We start from the raw sequence: 10279 nt of genomic DNA on the forward strand, positions 1-10279 counted from the left end.
AATTCCACTGGTAGGTGGATACTTTTATAAGACATCATTCTCATGCTCTAAATCTGAGGAACTTTTGCAATTTGGAGTTCATGTAATAGCTGGATCTTTTTCAAGTAACGAAGATATTTATGTAGCCAATAGCTTAGGAGAATCCTAAAGCTATGAATTTCTTTGAAACTAAGAGCTGGAGAGAGGGAAGTTGGTGGACCAGGAGAGCCGCATTCTCTGACGGCTCTTTTGAACAAAGAGGGTTTGGAGTCCAGGTAGTGGAGTGGAAGGAGTCTGGTGAGTGAAAGACCCCCCTCGGACAGCACCATCCCCACCCCACACATTTGTCCTGAGCCGGGGCCTCGGTGAGTCAGGATCAGATTCTTGGGACATCTCAGAGCATCAGGCTGCTGCCACCTTGGATGTGACCAACTATAGCCCCACTCCACACCCAGAGCGGCCCGTGTCCAGAGTCGCTTGGGTGCTCTGCTGAGACATGTGATGCTGTGGCAGGACCCCATACTATAGCTGCTTACTCGTGGCACCCACTAGAAGAGATGTTTCCCTTTCCCCACAGTTCCCCTCTCCCCATGTGGCATCGATCTGCCCTTGGCCCCGGGTCCCTCCCTCCATTCACCCAGGGCGCCCATAGCTGACCTGCAATCTACTGGTGGCTGCTTGGGCGACCTCCACCGGGCCGACCCACCCCCATTACTGCCTGGGCCCTCTCCACCAGCACCCTGATTGCCCACCTGCTTGCCCCCATCAGCTTAGCTCCCGCTTCACTCCCTGCCTGGGAATCTGTGTTGTGTATTTCCTGCGGGAGTGAACCTGCAGCCAGACCCTATTCTGCTTCTACCCATTGTGTTGCGTTTCCTGCTGAGCCACTTTAGGCTGGCCAGCACCACAGTGGAGCCCTGTGCCTACAGCCCAGAATGCTGAACCTGCCTGCCCCAGTGTCTTCCTCCCTGCGCAGTGGGCTGCCGCCACGCCTGGAACCTGCACTGCGTGCAGGGCCAGGCCCGAAGCATGAGTGTTCTTGCCTATGGGATGGCTAACATGGCTTTGCGTTCCCTTAGGAGCCGGCCTTGTCTGCCCCGGGGCACTGCAGGGTATCCAGCACGGCAACTCCAAGCACTGGCCTTCCTGCCATGGCATGTTCTTCCCAGTGTGGAGGGCAGGCGCCCTTGCCGTCTGTTTCCTGCCGGAGCGGCAGCTGTCCGTTCTGGCTCTGCCAACATCACTATTATGGAGCATGCGCCCTTCACAGGGCTGGCGGCGCAAAGGACCTGCTAGGGAGCCTAGGACACGGCTTTGAGGTCCATGCCAAAGCCTTCTCTGCCTGCTCCTGCCGGCTCTCACCACTGTGGTGCTGTGTGGGGTCCCCATCGCCAGCTTTTAAGCCTGCCTGCCCCTGCCCTATCCTGCCAGCACAGGAGGTGGGCACTGCGGCTGATATCTCCCACAGCACACTTTGCAGCCCCAGCCGTTTCCTGCTGGCAGAGGAGGCAGGCACTGCACCCGACGTCTCCCTCAGCATCTCTTGCTGCCCCAGCCTTTTCCAGCCTGTGCAGGAGATTCACTGCTGTGGTGCTTCTCCTGTCAGTGTAGCCTCTGCCTACTAGCTTAACTCTATAGGCCTGCAAACCTGGGGAGTGCATGCTGATCTGAAGAGCATTCCCCCCTTACACAGCCCAGCTCCAGAGCCCTAGATAAGCACCACGTCCCATGGTAGCGAGGCCTCACCTACCTCCTCCTTCCATTAGGCACCGCTAGAAATTGGAGGGGAAAGGAGGGGGAAATGTATACATATAATTTTACGTACTGGATTTTTCTTTCTTTTTTCCTTTTACTTTCTGTATTTTCTTTTCTCGCTCTCTTTTCTTTTTCTTCCTCCCTTTTCATATTATCATTACTTAGTTTTGCCCCTCATTTATAGATTTTCCTTTCTCTCTCTTTTTCTGTTTCCTTTTTCACTATTTTGGTTAATCCCTGTTTCTCCTCTTTTATAGCTTTTCCTATTTTCTCTATCTCCCCCTTTTCATCCTACTATTTATTTCTTTTTAATTTTTTAATTAAACAACAACTAGGGCTCCTAAGGGTGCCCTGACACACCAGTTCAAAGCAGCCTTGGGACACTCACTGAGGCTCTAGCCCCCACGCCAGTGACTGAGTCTTCTCACCAATACTGGGCATTAAGGCATTGGGGACTCTGCCTACATGGCAGTCTGAACTATCCCTTAGTAGGTCATAGGCACCCCCATGAAAACTTCCTTAATAGTAACACAGGTAAGTGCCCCCTGATCTCCAAGAAACATGGGGCCTATGAAAGCATTGAGGAAAAATCAACAAACCATATCACTCCCAACAAAAAAATAGAGACAAAACACAGTAGCAGAGCTAATGTCTCTCATAGAAGAATCAGTTGCAGATCTGTCACAGAAGGAAATCTTCAGATGTCTGCTTACAGTAATACAGGAGCTGAGGGAAGCAACCCGGAATAAGGATGCAATGATAGAGGAGATGAAGTCCACAATAGAGAGGATGAAGTCCAACCACCAATGGGAACTACAGGAGCTAACAGAGGAGGTAGCAGAAGCCACACACAAGGTCACGGAATTTACAATTAGGCTTGAGGAGGAAGAAAATCATATCAATGATCTCGAGGACACTCAGACAGACCTAAGCAAGTGGGTAAGACAGTCAGATAAGAAAATTAAAGAAGCAGAAGATAACCTGGGATCAATGGCAGATGCTATAAAGAGGAATAATATTCGAATAATTGGTTTACCAGAGCACAACACACCACCCAAGTTGACAGCCAACATATCAAAGGAATTTCTGGACGAAAACTTTCCCACCCTAACAAAAGAGAACCAGAACCCTCATATAGGAAGCAGAAAGGATGCCAGCCTGACCAGACTCCAAAAAGGATACACCAAGACATATAATAGTAAAAATATCCAACTTCATGGAAAAAGGGAAAATTTTAAGAACAGCAACAGAAAGGAAGACAGTCACATACAAAGGAGCACAGGTAATAGTGTGCTGAGACCTATTAGTAGATACCACGAAGAGGAGGAGAGAATGTAGCAACATCTTCCAAAAGCTGAAAGAAAAACACTCCTTCCCCAGAATCCTTTACCCTGCCAAGTTTTCCATTTAGCTAGATGGTAAGATAAGGGTCTTCTAGGACAAGGAATATGCTGCAAGACACATGATACTGTGGAAGATACTGGCTGACCCACTACGGTCAAAGGATCAACCTCCACCAAGAACAAACAGGAGACCACCATATAGACCATCTCCATATAGAAACCAACACGCCAGCAATAATTTCCAGGACAACAGGGTCTCAGAGGTAAAAGAAGACAAAATAGAAACTCTCCATACAAACACAGCATACTGATATGAAGGGAGATAGAAAAGCACTCAAAACACAAGTCAGGGTATGACAACTATGAATCCACACATTGTGATAACAACTCTAAATTCCAATGGACTCAATTCGTAAATTAAAATAAAAAGGCTGGAGGACAGGCTCAGGAAACATAACCCATCAATCTGTTGCCTGCAAGAGACACATCTTAAGTGCACAGACAAAAATATGCTAAGAATAAAAGGTTGGCGGAAATTACACCCAGCAAATGGCAACTTAGAGAAGCAGGGGTGGCTATCTTAATCTCCAACAAAACAGACCTCAGGTTTCAAACCGTAAAAAGAGACAAGGAGAGACATACATAATGCATAGTCTCAGTAAACTAAGAGCCAGTAAGCATATCAAATATTTCTGCACCCAATGATGGTGCGGTGAATTTCATCAAACAAACTATTCAAAAGATAAAAAAGAAGTCACAGATCCAACAATCATAGTAGGTGACTTTAACAATCCACTATCAGAGAAAAACAGATCATTGGGAAAGAAGACCATAGAGCTAAACAATGTAATTAGGCAGTGATGTCTGATAGACATTTATACAGCTTTCTATCCAAATGCAAAAAAATTCACATTCTTCTCAAGCCCACATGGATCATTTTAAAGAGTAGACTACATGCTGGGACACAAACCAAACCTGAGTGAATTCAAACCCATAGATATTATTGGATGTCTTTTTCAGATCATCATGACATAAAGCTGGAGATTAATAAGAGGGTGTCCAGAAAAGAAGGGGCAATCAATTGGAGGATGAACAATGATCTCCTGCAACATGAATGGGTACAGCCCAAGATTAGAGGGGATATTAGGAAGTTTCTAGAAACTAACGAGAACGAGAATACAGCATATCAAACATATAGGATACTGCAAAGGCAGTTAACAAAAGTAGCTTAATATCATTAATGCATATGTGATAAAAGAAGAGAGGCTTATAACAGATATGTTCATACAAAACCTCCAACAACTAGAAGAGAGCCAGCAGAACAACCCCTCTAAAAGCAAGAGAAAGGAAATAATAAAAATCAGGTAGAGTTAAACCAGTGGGAAGACAAGAGAATGATGCAAAAGATAAATACAGCTAAAAGCTGGTTCTACTAAAGGATCAACAAAATAGACCACTTGCGAATCTAACCAAAGATAGAAAGGAGCAAACCTCAATAGCCAGGATGAGAGATTAAACAGGGGCAATCACAACAGACTCCAATGAGATTAAAAGGATAATAACAAAGTGCTATGAAGGTCTTTATTCTAATGAATTCAGAGACATGGAAGACATGGATAAATATTTGAAAAAAACAGTCTCTCCCTAGATTATCTCAGACAGTGGTCAAGAACCTCAACAAACCCATAGCAAAAAAGAAATAGAGAGGGTCATCAAGAACCTACAAAAAAAAATCACCTGGGCCAGAGGGCTTCATAGCAGAAGTCTACCAAGGATTCAGGGAAGAGTTGACCCTTATCCTCCACAAAGTAATCCATAGCATAGAAGAGGATGGCAAACTCCCAAACTCACTCTGTGAAGCCAGCATAACTTTGATACCCAAATAGGTCAAAGACCTCATAGACTGATATCTCTAATGAACATAGATGCAAAAATCCTTTACAAAATATTGGTCAATAAAATACAAAAATATATAAAACATCATCCACCATTACCAGGTAGGATTCAACCCAGGGATGCAGCTATGGATTAACATCTGAAAATCCATCAATATCAGATACCACATTGAGAAGAAAAAGGATAAAATTTATATGATAATATCCATAGATGCAGAAAAGGCATTTGACAACATCCAACACCCGTTCCTATTTAAGAAACTCATGAATATAAGATTGGAAGATTAATTCCTCAAGCTGATACAAGCTATCTATGAAAGGCCAATGGCCAACATCATAGTTATTGGAGAAAAGACAAAAACAATCCCACTGAAAAAGGGTAGAAGACAAGAATGCCCCCTGTCTCCACTTCTATTCAATATCATACTGGAGGTTCTAGCTAACAACATAAGACAGCGAAGGACATCAAAGAGGTCCCAATGGGAGAGGAGGAGGTGTAACTATTTCTGTTTGCAGATGACATGATCCTATGCATTGAAAATCCCCAAAGCTCCACAACAGGAGTACTTACAGAGATAGAGGAATATGGAAGAGTGTCAGGATACAAGATCAACAAACAGAAGTCAGTAGGCTTTCTATACACGTCGGACAAGACTGTGGAAGAGGAAATCAAGAAGTAAGTACCCGTCACAGTAGCTAAGAACAACCTGAAATACCTAGGAATATATTTAACAAAAATACCTAAAGCCCTATCTAAGGAAAACTATAAGTTCCTACTCCTGGATACCAAAAGCAACCCCTCCAAATGGAAAAACATCCCCTGCTCATGGATTGGAAGGCTTAAAATAGTAAAGATGACAATCTTACCTAAAGCACTTTAAAAGTTCAATGCTATACCAATTCAAATACCAACAATCTTCTTAAAAGAATTGGAAAAACTGGTCACCAATTTGATATGGAGAGGGTAGAAACCCAGAATTAGCAAAACTCCTCAAGAAAAAGGACAAAGTTGACGGACTCTCTTTACCGGATTTTAATGCGTATTACACAGCTACAGTGGTCAAAACAGCATGGTAGTGGCACAATGATAGACACTCAGACCAGTGGAAAAGAATAGAAAGCCTAGGAATAAAACCATCAGCATATAAACAGCTGATCTTCGACAAGGGACCCAAAACCATCAAGTGGGAATCAGATGCCCTTTTTAAGAAGTGTTGCTGGAAACAATGGATATCCACATATAGATATATGAAAGAAGATGTTTAGCTCAGCCCATGCACAAGAATAAACTCAAGGTGGATCATAGACCTAGATGTTAAACTCCAAACCATCGGACCATCAAGGAGGAAATTGGGACTAACCTCAGAGCACTGACCAAGAGAATTCATAGGTTCACTGGAATAGGGAAGGGAACACACACAGGTGAACTGGAAATCGATAAATGGGATTTAATAAGAATAAAGCAGCTGTGCACCTCGAAAGACTTCATCAAGAAGGTGACAAGACAACCCACAGACTGGGAGAGGATTTTTAGTAAGGACACATGGGACAAAGGGCTCATTACTAAAATCTATAACACCCTCATGACCTGAAAAAAAGGAAAACAGTTACCCCCCTAAGGAAGTGGGCAAAAAAACTGAAAAGAATTTTCACTAAGGAGTAGACCCATATGGCAAACAAACATAGGAGAAAGTATTCCTGGTAATTAGCCATATGAAAAATGAAAATTAAAACAACCAGGAGATACCACCTATCACCCTAGAGGCTAGCTCAAATCAGTAAATCTGAGAGTATCAAGTGTTGGAGGGGTTGTGGTGAAGTAGGAACCCTCCTCCACTACTGGTGGTTATGTAGACTTGTACAGCCACTGTGGAAAGCAATCTGGAGATACTGAAAGAAAATGGAAATTGATTTACCGTATGAACCAGTCATCCCTTTACTGGGCATGTACCCAGAAGTGGTAACAAATAAAATACGACTTTTCATCTGTGCTCCAGTGTTTATTGTGGCACAATTCACAATCACAAAGCCTTTGAAACAGCCAAAGTTTCCATCTATAGATGAGTGGATTGGTAAACTCTGGCACATGCACACAATGGAGTATTATGCAGCACTGAAAAGCACCAAGGATCATATGAAACACGTCCTTTTGTGGGAAGTGTTGGAAGGAATCATGCTAAGCAGGTAAGCCAATCTAAAAAGGACAGGTATAACATGAGTGGAGTACACCAGGGTCCACCATGCTCAGAGTACAATAGCCCTGCTCGGAGCAGCCAATGCACAGAGAGGACCATAATGCACACCCCACTGCTAGATGCGACATCCTGCACTGACCCATGGCCCTACACAGGACAGTACGGGAGACACAGTGTGGGATGTGTGACTGAGCTGACCCTACCACACTGAGGCAAAACATTGGGGGCATGTAATAGAGTGGCAGGGGAAGCAGAGCAAGGAGGTCCCGAGGGAGTATCAAGGATGGACTTTGGGGCCAGGGCGTGGCACTGCATCAGACTTGTCCGGAAGACGCTCGTATAGGTCAACAAACACCTTGAACTATTAAACTATTAACAGACTTTTCTTTCTTTCCTTCTTTTAGATTTTGTATGTCAGTGGCTTTTTTGTTTGTTAGTTTGTTGGTGTTGCTACCGTTGTCACCTTGTTTTTATATGCCACTTTGTTTGGTGCTGTCAAGGCCATCCGCAAATTCATGGACATGTTATCTGTGCAGGTCTATCTACATGAGAAAGTCTGGATAAACAATGTGCAGAAGAAAACAACAAGACCAACGGTCCTGGGGGCACATGGGAGAGTGGGAGTTGAGGGAAGGGAAGAGGTGTTCGCCATCCTAGGGACAAGGGAACAGCAAGTGGTTAAAAACCAGTGGCAGGGAGGGGGTGGGAATACTGATAGGGAGGGAGTGATCAAAGGCAATGCTACCAAGAGGAATTACTGAAACCCAAATGAAGGCTTAACATGGTAGTTAGACAAGAGGAAAGCAAAAGGAAATACAGAAAAGAAGTAGGAGGCTACAGGCATACACAGAGACCTAAATGCAGGCATGCACATATGTAAATATATTTATGATTATGGGGGAAATAGATCTACGTGCACATATTTATAGGTTTAGTCATAGAGTAGCAGGTGGACTTTGGGCCTCCACTCATACACTCCCTCAACACAAGAACACTTTGCTCAACTAAATGATCATTCCATGATGCCCACCTTCCTGACACGTGATCATTGAAGACAAACATTTGCATAAGCAAATGTGGTGAAGAAAGTTGATGGTACCCGGTTAGCAAAAGATATAGCGTCTGAGGTTTTAAGCCATGGAAGTAAACAAGCGGCCAACTATCTCTGAAACAACAAAGCCCACAGGTAAGAAGCAGACCAGCCTGTGTCATCACAAGGCATTGAAGGGATCAGGTAGCAGACACCAAAGAACAAAACCATCATTGTGTGCTCATCTTCTCCATATAAATGCTGAAGACAAATGTGTGCATAAGTAAGTGTGGTGAAGAAGGCTGATGGTGCCCAGCTATTGAGAGATATGGCATCTGGGGTCTTAAAGGCTTGAAGGTAAACAAGCAGCCATCTAACCCAGAAGCAACAAAGCCCACATGGAAGAAGCACACCAGCATGTGTGATCACAGTGTCGAAGGAACCCGGTATCTAGCACCAAAGGGGGGGAAAATATATCATCATGAATGAGGGGGTGTGCATGATGGGGACACCTAGACATCCCTTGCAGAGGGTTAGTGGGGAGGTGATGAGCCACTCAGGGTGAAGTGTAGCATTGATGAAACTCAACTTTTCTTTAGTTCTTAAATGCTTCCTCCCCCTCCCCCACTACCATTATCCCAATTCTGCCTTACAAACTTGATTAGTCCAGAGGATTCACAGCGGTGCAGATAGGAACTAGAAACACAGGAAATCCAGGACAGATGAACACCTCAGGACCCCAGTGGTGAGAGTGGTGACCCTGGGAGGGAGGAAGGAGGAGGGAGGAAGGGTAGAAAGGGGGAACCAATTACAAGGATCTATATATAACCTCTTCCCTGGAGGATGGAGAAAAGTGAGTGGAGGGAGACATCAGGCAGGGTAAGATATGATAAAAATAATAATTTATAAATTATCAAGGGTTCATGAGGGAGGGACAGTGGGGAGGGAGGGGGGAAAAAAGGAAAAAATGAGGAACTGACTCCAGGAGCCCAAGAGGAAAGCAAGTGTTCTGAGAATGATGAGGGCAACAAATGTATAAGTGTGCTTACACATTGATGTATGTGTGGATTGTGATAAGACCTGTATGAGCTCCAATATATGATTAAAAAATAAATACATTTAAAAAAAAGAAACTCAGAGCCGACATTGTCTTAATCTACATAATCTCAGGGCCCTTTAAGGGTCACTGGCTTTTCCGCCGTAGAATCATGTGTTATTGTTTTCTTCTCCTTTTCTGTTTTCTGAGCTAATAGAAAGATGAACACACTAACTTCTAAGCTTCAAATCCTCCACATATACCAGTTCCCAGCTTCTACAAAATATCTCACTTGATAGAGGAAAGGGAAAGGAAATAGAGGAAATTAATAGGAGACAAAAGCAATTTATCAAGGTATAGCTTACGTATGTACGGTATATATGTAAATGCATTCATTTATAATGAAGGGGATAGAGGCCAATATGCATATATTTATGTGTTAAATATTAAGATGGCAGACAGATTTTGGGCCTTTAATCAAGGACTCTTAATACAAGAACACTTTGTTCTGATAACCTGGCACTCTTTGATATTTACCTCCTGACACAATCACTGAAGACAATGTGGGTGCAGAAGCAAATGTGGTGAAGAGGGCAGATGGTGCCCAGCAATCAAAAGATATATCATCTGGGGTCTTAAAGACTTAAAGTTTAACAAGAACTTTTTCAGCAGGGAAGCAAATAAGCTTCCCATGTGGAAGAAGCACACCAGCCTCTGTGATCATGAGGTGTGGACAGGATCAGATATCAAAGATCTAAAACAAACAATTATATTTATGTGAACGAGGGGGGTTGGAGAGGAGACCGAAAGTCCATCTGTAGACAACTGAATATCCTTCCAACCCTCCAAAATGTTTATAAGGAAGAAATGATTCAACCAAGGTGTAGTATAGCACCAAAGATTCACACTTCATTGCTCTAGTTCCTGAATATTTCTCCCCCCACCAGCCACACTACCAGCACCAGTTCAACCTTACAAATCTGACTAGACCAGAGAACACACAATGGTACAGATAAGATCTTTTAACACATGGAATTCAAGATAGA

Source organism: Tenrec ecaudatus, chromosome 9 (assembly GCF_050624435.1).
Source record: "Tenrec ecaudatus isolate mTenEca1 chromosome 9, mTenEca1.hap1, whole genome shotgun sequence".
Taxonomy (NCBI): domain Eukaryota; kingdom Metazoa; phylum Chordata; class Mammalia; order Afrosoricida; family Tenrecidae; genus Tenrec; species Tenrec ecaudatus.